The following is a 12,498-nucleotide window of genomic DNA, read 5'->3' as shown; positions in this document are numbered from 1 at the left end:
GAGTCTGATCCTCCACCCATATGGAGATGATTAATTATAATCTACATGAGTGAATATTTGACACGTGTCAAATTTGAAAACGTGATCATGTTTTGTCAAAAATTAATCAAAATAAATTATACCTTCATTACCAATGTAGCAAGCATCCATCTGATTTTGGCCTGATCCTTATCCTAATTTTGGCTTTATTTTTAATGTTAATTTGATCTTGATCATGTATTAGATTTTTACCCTAATCTCATATTAACTTTGATATAATTATAAGTCTCGACTTTGACCTTCGGTCATTTTGATCATATTAGACTATGAGTTCCCTTTTTATATTATTTTAAAGATAATTTTTATTTTCTGAACTAAGTAATTGATTTTTTTTTTTTTTGGACTAAGGCGAGATATTATTTTTTTTTCGCTAAAAGGGTCATTTTATAACGAAAAGAAGAAAAAGAAAAGAAATACAGCAATTAGTACCTACCTTGCTCACCCAGTTGCCCCCAATACACCCTTCCTCACTGGTTCCTACTCATAATTGACAACAACTAAACCATCAGAAACGATATGTAGGACATCTAGATGCATCCAAATCAAGATCTTTAAGAAAAGCTTCATAGCAATAGTTACATTGCATCACTATCTCTCCCAATGGGAGGCTCTGATGCACTGTAGATACTTTCTCTAAAGCTGCATCTACCTTCTTGAATTCCTCTGCCATAGAACCCTTTTTACTTGTTACTACTTTCTTCACTGCGTGAGCCTTCTTCGGACGACCAGGTTTCCGACGAGGAGAACCTTCAGCCCGCATTGATATAGACGAAGACGAAGGTGGAAGAACTACTTTCAATTGCAAAGTTTAATCATTGGCCGAACTCTCCAGCCTGGCCGAATTCTGATGGGCCCCACAATAGTCCAAATCATCCTCCCTAGTTCCTTCAATGGCCGAACTTCTAATAATATTTGCAACTTCAGGTCCCACCAAGGAACACCCCAAAGAAGGGTTTCCAATTTTCTTAGAACTCTTACCTGCAACAAGCACTTTTTGAAATTCAAATGGACTGGCCGAACCACTTTTGAGCTTATCTGTAGGTCCCACTAGTGAACTCCCCAAAGGAAGTTTACCAATTGAATTAAAACACTTTGCCGCATCTAAGGAATTTTGAATTTCAAAACTAAAGTCCACGGCCAAAGAAGCTGCTTCAAAATTATTCAAATTATGTTGGGCCCCGCATGACCCCACTTGAAGCTCCAAACTAGAGTTCACGTCCAATGCAGCTTCATCCAATCTAATCGAATTTTGTTGTGTAGAAAAGTCTTCCACAAAAACCAAATTCTGTTTCATAGAAGAGTCTTCCACTCAAACCGAATTCAGCGGGGCCCCACAAGGCCTCTCATGAAGCTTTTCAAACCGTTCAAAATGTTCCAATATCCTTAGTGGCCGAATTAGGTGGAAGTTGGTTAGTCATGGGCCAACAGAGGTAAGCACGTTCTTTGAAAGATTACCAACCAACATCGAACTCTTGCCCTTATCTAAAATTTTTGGAAGTTGAAAAGGATCACTTTCTAGAGAGAGAGAAAGATCAAGAGAATAGTTCTCGCTAGACGGATCACCACATCAAAGGGAACCAACCTTGTTGATTTGAAATTTGAATTGAAAATTTTGAAATTGAATTTGCCGCACCTTCATTGGATGAAATAGAGTCCTCCAAACCCACCACCTCTAGAGCCACACGAATCTGATGTTGGAGTGAACTAGGAGTCTGCACTCTCACACCGTCAGTAGGAATCCCATTCACAATAGGATTATCACTGGGAGGTTTTTAGGCAGGAACAATAGGGGGCTGAACCTGCAAACCATCCACATAATCGTTTGAAGCAAACCTACAATGAAGACTCAAGTGGCCTTCTTGATTACACCGTGAGCACCGCAGAATATCATCCTAAAAAATTACCTTCTAAAGAAAACTAAAAACTCGAAGAGTTCCTGGTTCAAGGCGCTCAATCTGAACCTCATTCACTCGAACATCATCGACCTCCAATTCAACCAAAATTCGAGCATAATGACCAATAGAACCAAGACGAGTTCGTCTATCAAGAGAAACAGGTCTCCCGACAGATTTTGCTATAGAAAGAAGCATTTTCTCATGCCAATACTCAAGAGGTAAATTAGGGAAACAAACCCACACCAACTTACCCGCTGGTTGAGGAGAGTGGATATTAAAATCCGGCCTCCATCGCTAAAACGAATGTAGAGTTCGTCTATCAAGAGAAACAGGTCTCCCGATAGATTTTGCTATAGAAAGAAGCACTTTCTCATGCCAATACTCAATAGGTAAATCAGGGAAACGAACCCACACCAACTTACCCGCTAGTTGAGGAGAGTGGATATTAAAATTCGGCCTCCATCGCTGAAAACGGATGTATTGCTTTCCAACATTCCAAAAACCTCTGCGCCACACCTCAGACATATTTGCCTCACTATGAAACTGAAAGATGATAAACCCTTTCCCCAATGAATGTAAGATCACCCATTGAGACAATTTCCAAGCACCACTAGCTAGCTCTCGCAATTCATCCATGATTGTGATGTGAAAATTAGCTCGCCCAATGAACGAAAAATGGAACTGATTTCGTTGCAGCTCGTATTCCTGTTGCGGGATTAGAATCCTGCGAAACTTACCCGCTTGTATAGGAGAAGGGAGGGAATCAATCTTAAGCAATAACGAACTACCCACTACTCCCGCATAAGATTTGTCCCCATTGGTAAGCACCTCTTGAGGCTTCAAACACATGCATCTTCCTTTCCCAACTTGAGATGGTTATGAATCTTATGATCAGAATCAAAACACAAAATAATAATTTGTCAAAAGTGGGAAAAATATTATCATCATTATATAATTAACATGCTTTCGTTGTAATAATAATTTGTCAGAAGTGGGATTTGAACCCATGCCCTCTCACGAAGACCAGAACTTGAGTCTGGCGCCTTAGACCACTCGGCCATCCTGACGATGTGTTTTAAAACCTCTCCACTTATAATTTAGTCTATAGAGATAATATATAATAAATAATAAAAGCTAGTATATAGAGAATTAATATCTAACAAATTTACACTCCAACTTCTCATCATGAATATTGACATCTTTCTTTTGGTTCCATTGTGATATTTCAGTAAAGGGAGAAAAAAAAAAAACTTATTAATGATAGATATCTATGTTTGTAACTAAAATATAGTTTTCTTTAACTACGAAAAAATGATCAATACTAAATTATTGTTGATTTACTTGTTAACAAAGTTTTGAATATGAATTTATTTATTTATTTTAATAAGGATATCAATGAGAGGGGTTTTCAATTTCCATCATCAAAGTAATGAGCGACTTTAAGAACTCAATATAGAATTATGGATTATGGATTTATTTATGTTTAAAGCAACACTATCAACTTATTGACTATTTTATCATTTTGTATGAGCTTGAATCATCTTATATTTATATGGATTTTATTTTTAGTTTACTTATTATACTTTTATTTTTATACAGATATTCACTTTTACCATTATTTGTAGTCTCAATCTAATAATCATTTTGGCAAATAGCTTGAAAATTTAATAAATTTATTTGAGACTTACTACAAATAATGAAGTATTCATAGCCAATTTTATCTCCTAGATAATAATAGATTAGCTCTTTTGGAGCTTCCAATCAATGTTGTACTACTGATTTTTATATGAACATTAGCTTCCGCATAATCAAATAAGAGAAGTATGTATATTTTTCCTCTCAGTATAATATGCATCGCAACATATAAGAGAATATTCACATTCTTCATCAAAATGAAACAAAATAAATCAAAAGATATATAGAAAATTAATAAAAAAAATTATAGAAGAAAAATATTAAATTTAAGATAAACTAACATATGAGATAATAGTTGAAGATAAAAGAATTAAAAATTAATATAATATTATTTTTATTTTTATTTGAACTCGACTAACATAATCAAATCTTCAACTATTATCTTCAAAAAAGTTTGCAGCATCTTGATGTGTAGTATCTGTGAAGCCATTAAAATTATCACTTTTTATAGACAAAGATTGCTTAGTATAATGATTTTGGAAAATCCAATTTATCTCTACATTATTTTTATTTCTTTAATTAAGGCTTGACAAAGCTTAATTAAATATCATGGAGTACGACAGAGACATGTCTAATGACTTTCATACCACATCGGTAACAAATATTATCTTCATTCCTTGAATTGTTATATTGAGAACCCTTATTATTCTCTTATTTATTTCTATAATAATGACGATAATTATTCCGTCTTTTGCCTCATCCTCTTTCACAATCATGACCATAATTTTAATTTTGCCTTCTTTCAGGCATATCATGAATTGCTGCATTTACTTCAGGGAATGGAACAGAACCAATAAGACGAGCTTCATGACTTTTCATTAATACTTTTCATTAATAGTCCATTATTTTACTCAACCACAAATAAGTATGATATCATTCAAAATATTTCTTAAAACTCCTTTTACAATATTGTTATTGTAACAACAAATCTGAAATTTGAAAATTTGCTGGTATATTTTCATGAATAATATTTTCTCCTTATAATTTCAATAGAGAATTAATTTCAAAAACTACAGAATTGTATTTATTTACAGTTTCAAATCTTGCAACTTCATGTGCATCTGCAGAACTGTATTCATTTACAGTTTCAAATCTTGCAACTTCATGTGCATCTGCAGAACTGTATTTATTTACAGTTTCAAATCTTACAACTTCAAGTGCATCTGCATGTGCATCTGCAGAACTGTACTAATTTACAGTTTCAAATCTTCCAATTTCATGTGCATTTGTAGAACTGTATTTATTTACAATTTCAAATCTTGCAATTTCAGGTGCATTTAATAATATTTGTGGTGCAAAGCTAGCAACCACTATATACAATAAATGAAATCAATTGTTAATGACAAACCACAATTGTTAAGAAAATCTAATATCTTATTATTTGTTTGATTCTTAGATTCAATAAAACACATACATTTTTATCATGATGCACTTACATTTCAAGATGGACAAGGTAAACTCAATTGTTTACAAAAACGTGCGAGGAGGTCCATCATTCTTTTTATTTTGGAATAGAAAACATAATGATACATAGTCTGTTGTCTTTCTTCTCAAAACACAATACTTCGAGCGGAGTCGTTCACAATTACTTCGAGCGGAATCGTGTTGATAACGTGTTATAAAATAAAGAAGATATTGAATACAAAGAAGAAAGACAAGATGAGTTCAATCAGAACTAGTCCATTAAGTTGAATACATTACATATTTATAGTAGAAGGAACATCTACTCTGATATGAAAAAATATCAGAGTCTACAAAAAAATACAATATATGATTCTTACGCACAATAAGATATTTTTTATATGAAAAGATAGATTGTCACCCAAGATAGAAAGTGCATGGAATGAAAATATTGATTGCCAACATTATGTGTTGAAATCACTGTAATCTTCAATTAAGATGGGAATGTGAATTATTAAGATTGTATGCTGAGGTGGTTGAGATCTTCAATTGGAAGTATTGTCTATTGGGGGATGATGGATATCCACAATCAATATTAATTATAACACTCTCCCTTTGATGTCCATCAATAGATAATGTACCTCGTTAAAATCTATCAATAACATGATAAGATTAAAGATATAAACGGATGACAGTAAGTGCCCAATTGATGGGTTAAATGTGAGCAAGTGCCCAATTCTCTTTCTTAATTTTGGATACTTTCGAATTTTATCATTTGAAAATTTTTTTCTTCTAATAATCGATTACAAGGAAAATTGTATGAGCTAAAAAAAATAATAATAATAATAAAACATAATATTTATATACTTTGAGATTGAAAAAAAAAATACTCTCTTTTCTAGGAAATTTCATAGAGTCTTTTATTAGTGATTTATAAGGAAGATTGTTTGAGATTGAAAAAAAATACTCTCTTTTCTAGGAAATTTTTTTCTCCATTTAATTTAATTTTACGCATTTAAATAAAATAATATATAAAAATAGTATAAATAATTTATGAGTAAAAAATAAAATTACAACAAAGCTAATACAAAAAAAGATGACATTTAAATAAAGAGAAATAATATAATAATCAAGTGAAAGATTTACGGAAAAAGAAGAGTACATGCTTTTATAATAATAGTACGATCTTTTTAGAAAAAATCTCTTCCCTATTTTATAGAGGCTTTTATTAGTGATTTATAAAAAATATTGTTTTAGATGTATTGATCTTAAAAATTTCATAATTGATCACCATAAACACCGTCTTTTTACCAAAAAAAACCCATAAACACCTTCTAATAGAGTCATGCCTCTAGTAATTTACCGATATTCTACTTAATTCCAATATCAATTGTCAATAATTTGAAATTATTTTATATTTATAGTTAAACTTAATCTATTAAAAATAATGACCACTTAACACATAGGTTGATAAAAGATTTAGCCATCCTTATGGAAATTCACTTTGAATAACTATTTTACCATCTCTGTTCAATATTGCATCCAATACAGTAAGTTAGCTATTTAAAATACAGTTAGCTATTTAATAGGCAATATTTGCATTTTGTTGTAATTTTGAAAAGTTAAATGAATTTTCCTTTAAAACAATAACCATCGTTCTCCTCCCCCTAATTACAATAAAAAAAAATAAATATTTTTATTCCACACAATAATTCACAGATGCTGGTCATAATCAACCAAAAATAGCAAGTTTATATGTACATCTTGCCTAATTCATTAGCTCTTCCTTGAAGAAGTACACCAATAAAATAACCAAACTGCCATCAAAAGAAGAAAAAAGTTATAAAAAAAAGCAAGAAAATTAAATAAATAAATAAATATGTATATATATATATATATATATATATATATATACATATATACAAAGAAAAGCTTTATTACATCATGTCTACAACAGTTAAATCTATGAACATAGATAAGCTTGTGTAAGCCTTTGATATAAAAGAAACCACTTTCTTTGTAAGTAAAATTCTTTCAATCGCTGTGTCTTATTCTAAGAGTGGTAATAGGTGCGTTGTTGGAATGTCATGAGTCTTTAGTGATAGAGTTTGGATAGCTTAATAAGCCCATGCAAACGCCCAATCAACAAGAGTAACTGATACTACCACACATGCATATGATATTATGAATCACCGAGAAGAAGCAAAGAGCCAAGGAATACAATAACTGAATTTGAAGGAAGCTGAATGAGCAGTTTTGCTAACTTTCTATTGTGAGCCCTCGATGATGCAACTAAATTTTTTTTATTAAGAATTCCAAGTGGGATCCATGCAATATTAAAGAATTTTATATGAATACAAATCAATTCTTTGTGGAAAAGAAAAATCATTGCATTTTTCATAACAATTTTTTTTTAATTTTTTTATAACAAATTTAGCTTCAAATAAACTTTCAAATCAAATAATGCAAAATCCATCTTATAAACCTTGAATTGATCACAATAAGTTAAGATTAACTAGTTTAGAAGATTTAAGAAATCATGAAAACGAAGAAGAAAAAAAAAGTAGATCACATAATGACATGAAAGAAAAATGAATTTTAATAAATACTTACATGAAGAACTAATGCAATTTTTGTTGACCCAAGCAAGTAGATCTCAAAAGACTATTCACAAATATCCAATTGTAAGTGAATATGATCATCTTACCACAAAATGATTAAATAACTACTTCTCTTATTATCTGGAATCTATTCTTGGTAAAAGTGAACATGATAATCTTGTTGTAGTAATCTTGTCAATGCACTACAACAAGATTAAAAAGACATATTAGTAATTGCTAGCATTTTATTCTTGCATATTTAATATATTTGTGGACATAAATTAATCTGAAATGCACAGTTGTAGCTGTGGAAGAACTTCACAATAGGTCCCGCATGACTTCATATACAAGTCAAAGATATATATATAGTGGGAGCAATAAAAAAAAGGCATAAAATATATATGTTTGTCATTAATGCGAGATTTTATAATTTGTCATTCCCATGAAAAATAAAAAGCAAAATACGAGTTAATATAACAAAAGGAAAGACCAGTATTTTTTTCTCACGGTTGGTTCCAATCGTGGGGTAGTTGTACAGTTGTCTGACAAACTCAAAACATTTTATCACTAAGCCCGTCTAGCTCAGTTGGTAGAGCGCAAGGCTCTTAACCTTGTGGTCGTGGGTTCGAGTCCCACGGTGGGCGTTTAAATTCACAATTTTTTTAAAAGGTTTAATAATTCATAAATTTGATATATTTAGGTTCAGAGAGCCATCATAGAGTTGAAAAACCCTAAAAATCCTTTAGGAATGCTAAGAAGAGATGGAGGAGAGAGAAGATTTGGAGAAAGATGGTGCGCATAGGTCGGTCTTTGGATAGGGCTGCTAATGGCTTCTCTCAGAAGATGGACGGTGGGAGATCTTACGCTGGGGTGGTAGGGACTTCCATTATGCCTAGGATTGATTCCCTCCCATTCATGCCTCCTCAATCTGCCAAACTGGTTTGGATTCACTTCCCTAATCTTTTTCTTGAATACTAGCATGCCAAGGTATTACTTTTTATTGTTAAGACGGTAGGTCGTCCTGTTTCTTTAGGGCCTGGTTGGTTACATGAGTCTGGAGATTTCAAATATCTAGAGATTTCAAATCTATGGAGTCATAATTTATAAAATTAAATGTTTGGTTGTGGAATGAAATTTGTGGATTCATCCTAAAAAAACTATTTGATCCACGTGATTTTTGTGAATGTGCAAATGTATAGATTTTTTGAAATCTCTAGATTTCACCCCTTACCCATAAATCTACATATTCACGTTTTTAGTGTAAAAAGGTGAATCTCTAGATTTCATGAATCTAGAGATTTTTACAACCAAACGTGTATAATTCCCAGATTCATGAATCCAGAGATTTGAAATCTCTGGATTCATGTAACCAAACAGGCCCTTAGATCGTCGTACTCGTCTTGGTTTTGTGGGACATTACGCAAGAATTCTGGTGGAATTAGAATTGGAAGGTGAGCGAGTGTTTGAAGTTCAAATAGAGAGCCTTGAACCTGGTTCTACACGTGTTTTCAACTTCATTGAAAATGTGATCTATGAGGATGGATTCAAAGATGTTTTCGATGCAATCGAGAAGGTCATTTGGGCAAAAATTGCAATGTTAATATTCCTTCGGCTAAAGAGAAGTTTGTTCCTCAACACTTGGCGCATGAAGATGCTTTCTTGAATGAAGGTCCTAATTCTATTAGGATTGCAAAGACGCTAGAGTTTGAGGGTGAGAGTAATTCATCCTCTCAAGTGGTTCATGCGGCTTTAGTGGAGGCAGGGCTGGTGGACTCTCCGTCGGCCAATGGGAATTTAGTTAATTCTTTTTTAAATCAAGGGGTTTCTGATAATGAGGTGTTGGTTTTGGGTAAGGACTCTTCTTCGACTCCTACCCATGAGAGCGACCCTTTTGAACTTCAAAAAATCCTTGATGCGGATAAGAGTTCTAAATCTCATGGAAACCTTCAATTGGTTGATGGTTTTGATTTTCAAAATGGTGTGGTTATTGGTTTGGCCACAAATTTTGAATTTCAAAAATCCTTAGATGTAGATAAGTGTTCTAAGTTTATTGGTAACTCTCCTTTGGAGAGTTCACTAGTGGGACCCGAAGATAAGATTGACGATTGTGATTCAGCCAAGCATTTTGAATTTCAAAATGTCCATGTTTCGGGTAAGTCTTCTATTCAAATTGAAAACCTTACGTTGGGGGATTCATTGGTGGGACCCAATGATAAGAATGAAGGGTGTGATTCGGCAAAACATTTTGAATTTCAAAATGATCATGTTGCAGGTAAGACTTTTATTCAAATTGAAAACCCTACTTTGGGGGATTCATTTGTGGGACCCAATGATAAAAATGATGGGTGTGATTCGACCAAGCATTTTGAATTTCAAATAGTTCATGTTGCGAATAAGAGTTCAATTCTACTTGAAAACCTTAATTTGGGGGATTCATTGGTGGGACCCAATGCTGTAAATGCACTAAGAGGTTCGACCAAGGAAGGAAGGTATTTTAGAGAGATTCCTTAGGGGCTGATGTGGCAACTAGGGAGAATGCGTTGGACTCTAGTGGGGCCCAAAAGAGTTCGGCCATATTTGAAAATGATGGAACGCTGCAATTGAAAGTTGTTCCTCCTCCTTCGTCTTCTATCTCAATGAGGGATGAAGGCTCTCCTCGTCGAAGCCTGATCGTCCTAAGAAGGATCATGCAGTGAAGAAAGTGGCTACAAGTAAAAAAGGGTTTGTTGGCAGAGGAATTCAATAAGGTAGATGCTGCTTTTGGGAAAATCTCTACAGTAAATAAGAGCCTCTCATTGGGAGAGGAAAGTGCTGCTTTGTAACTGTTGATATGAAGCTTTTCTTTTGGAATATTCGCGGCATTGGTAATGCGTCTGGTAGGAGGGCCCTTAAAATGCTGTTAATGACTAATCAACCAGACATTTTTTGTGTCGCTGAACCAAAAGTAGATGTTAGGAAGTGCCCAATTCTCTTTATTAATAGATTGGGATATTCTTCTAATTTTGTGTATAATTTTCGGTAGGAGAAAGTTTCGAATCTTTGGGTCTTTTGGAAGAGAGAGTTGCAGTGGCCCTCTGTTCTCTCTTCATCTGACCAACAACTCTCTCTTCAATTCAAGTGGCAAGGTGTGCAATTTGGTCTATCAGTGGTTCATGCTTGTTGTGATAGATCTGATCGCATACGGCTTTGGGAGGATCTTATTGCTCTCCCTTTGTCTAGCTTACCATTTTTTGTTATGGGGGACTTTAATGCAGTGTTACGGGTGTCTGAAAGGAGGGGTTCAAGCAGATTCCAGTTTGGGTGCGGCAGACTGATTTTCAGGCTACCATTGATGCTTGTGAGCTTTTTTAAGTTCCATCTTCTGGTAGGAAATTTACATGGTCAAACCAACGCAAAGTTGGTAATGTTCGTTCGGTCCTTGATAGAAGTTTCTTCAATACTAGATGGTTATAGTTGTTTGGTGATTCTAAACAGATCACTCTTCCGACACACTCGTCTGATCACTCTTCAATTTGTGTCTTTGTTGACAAAGGTGTCAAACCGGTAAACTCTCCTTTCAGGTTCAATAATTTTTGGATGACTGACGATTCTTTTTTGGAGGTGGTTCGTTTGGCTTGGGTGGAACCGGTTGTTGGTGATCCCATTTTTGTACTAGCACTGAGATTGAAGAATGTTAAGCAATGTCTTAAAGTTTGGGCAAAAATGACATTTCCTAATCTTCTTATTGAAGTACAGCAAGCAGAGAAAGATCTAGCATCTTTTCAAACTAATATTGATCAACTTGATGTGACAGATGAATATTTTGATGAAGAGGCTTCCTTGAAGTCAAAACTTGTACAAGCAATGGATCGTCTGGACTCTCTTCTTCGGCAGAAAGCAAAGGTCAGGTGGTTGAGGGAGGGAGATAGGAATTCAAAAATTTTCCATCTCTCTACTAAACTTAGAAGGAATAAAAACTCAATTAAATCTTTGCGAAGAATGGATGACACTTGGACATCAAGTTCGGTTGAACTGCAGGATTATGTGGTGACTTACTTTGAAAACTATCATAAAACTGGTTCCTACTTGGGACACCCAGAGTTGTTGTTTGTGATTCCAAAAGTGTTGATGGATGATGATTGTTTATTACTTGAAGGTTTGCCCTCTAATGAGGAGATCAAAGGAGTGGTATGGGACCTAGATCCTGACAGTTCTCCAGGACCAGATGGCTTTCCGGGAAGTTTTTTCTGCAAATGCTGGGTTATTGATTCAGCCGATTTTGGGGCTGCAGTTCGATCCTTCTTTCGAAAAGGGAAACTTCCGAAAGGGGTAAATAATTGTTTCCTCACTTTAATTCCCAAGGTGGAGAACGCAGCTACACTGGACAAATTTCGGCCTCTATGTATGGGGAATTTTTTTTGCAAAGCATTGTCAAAGATAATGGCTTCTCGGCTGAGTCCTCTTTTACCTAAGCTTATTTCTGAGGAGCAAGGAGCTTTCCAGAAAGGTAAAATGATTTCTAAAAATATTGCTGTAGCTTCTGAACTTACAAATATTTTACATTCTTCTATTAGAGGGGGAGGGATGAGAATCAAGATTGATATTATGAAAGCTTATGATGCTCTATCATGGGAGTTTTTATTCTTGGTCTTGAAGGCTTTCAGATTTTCAAATAGATGGGTTGGTTGGATTCATGAGATGCTTCAGTTTACTAGAATCTCAGTTTTATTGAATGGGGGACCAGTTGAATTCTTTGGAGTTGAGAAAGGGCTTCGGCAAGGGAACCCTTTATCTCCTCTTCTTTTTCTTCTTGCAGAAGAGGTACTATGCAGGGGCATTCATTCTTTGATAGCTGCTGGTAGATTGAGAGTTTTGCTAGGTCCCAGGGA

The 12,498-nt window shown here is 34.3% G+C and overlaps 2 non-coding genes across 2 annotated transcripts; one reads left to right on the top strand and one right to left on the bottom strand.

Annotated features, from left to right (window-relative positions):
• Window positions 1-2,917: 2,917 nt before the first annotated feature.
• TRNAL-CAA (transfer RNA leucine (anticodon CAA)) lies at window positions 2,918-3,001 on the bottom strand. The gene has a single exon. It is a non-coding gene; the product is annotated as a tRNA-Leu (tRNA).
• A 5,200-nt stretch (window positions 3,002-8,201) lies between these two features.
• TRNAK-CUU (transfer RNA lysine (anticodon CUU)) lies at window positions 8,202-8,274 on the top strand. The gene has a single exon. It is a non-coding gene; the product is annotated as a tRNA-Lys (tRNA).
• The last annotated feature ends 4,224 nt before the right edge of the window (window positions 8,275-12,498 follow it).

The sequence above is a fragment of the Hakea prostrata genome, chromosome 9, assembly GCF_041222555.1.
Source record: "Hakea prostrata isolate BN-2017 chromosome 9, UWA_Hpros_2, whole genome shotgun sequence".
Lineage (NCBI taxonomy): Eukaryota > Viridiplantae > Streptophyta > Magnoliopsida > Proteales > Proteaceae > Hakea > Hakea prostrata.
The sequence above is the reverse complement of the archived record's forward strand: the minus strand, read 5'-3'. Positions and strand labels throughout refer to the sequence as shown.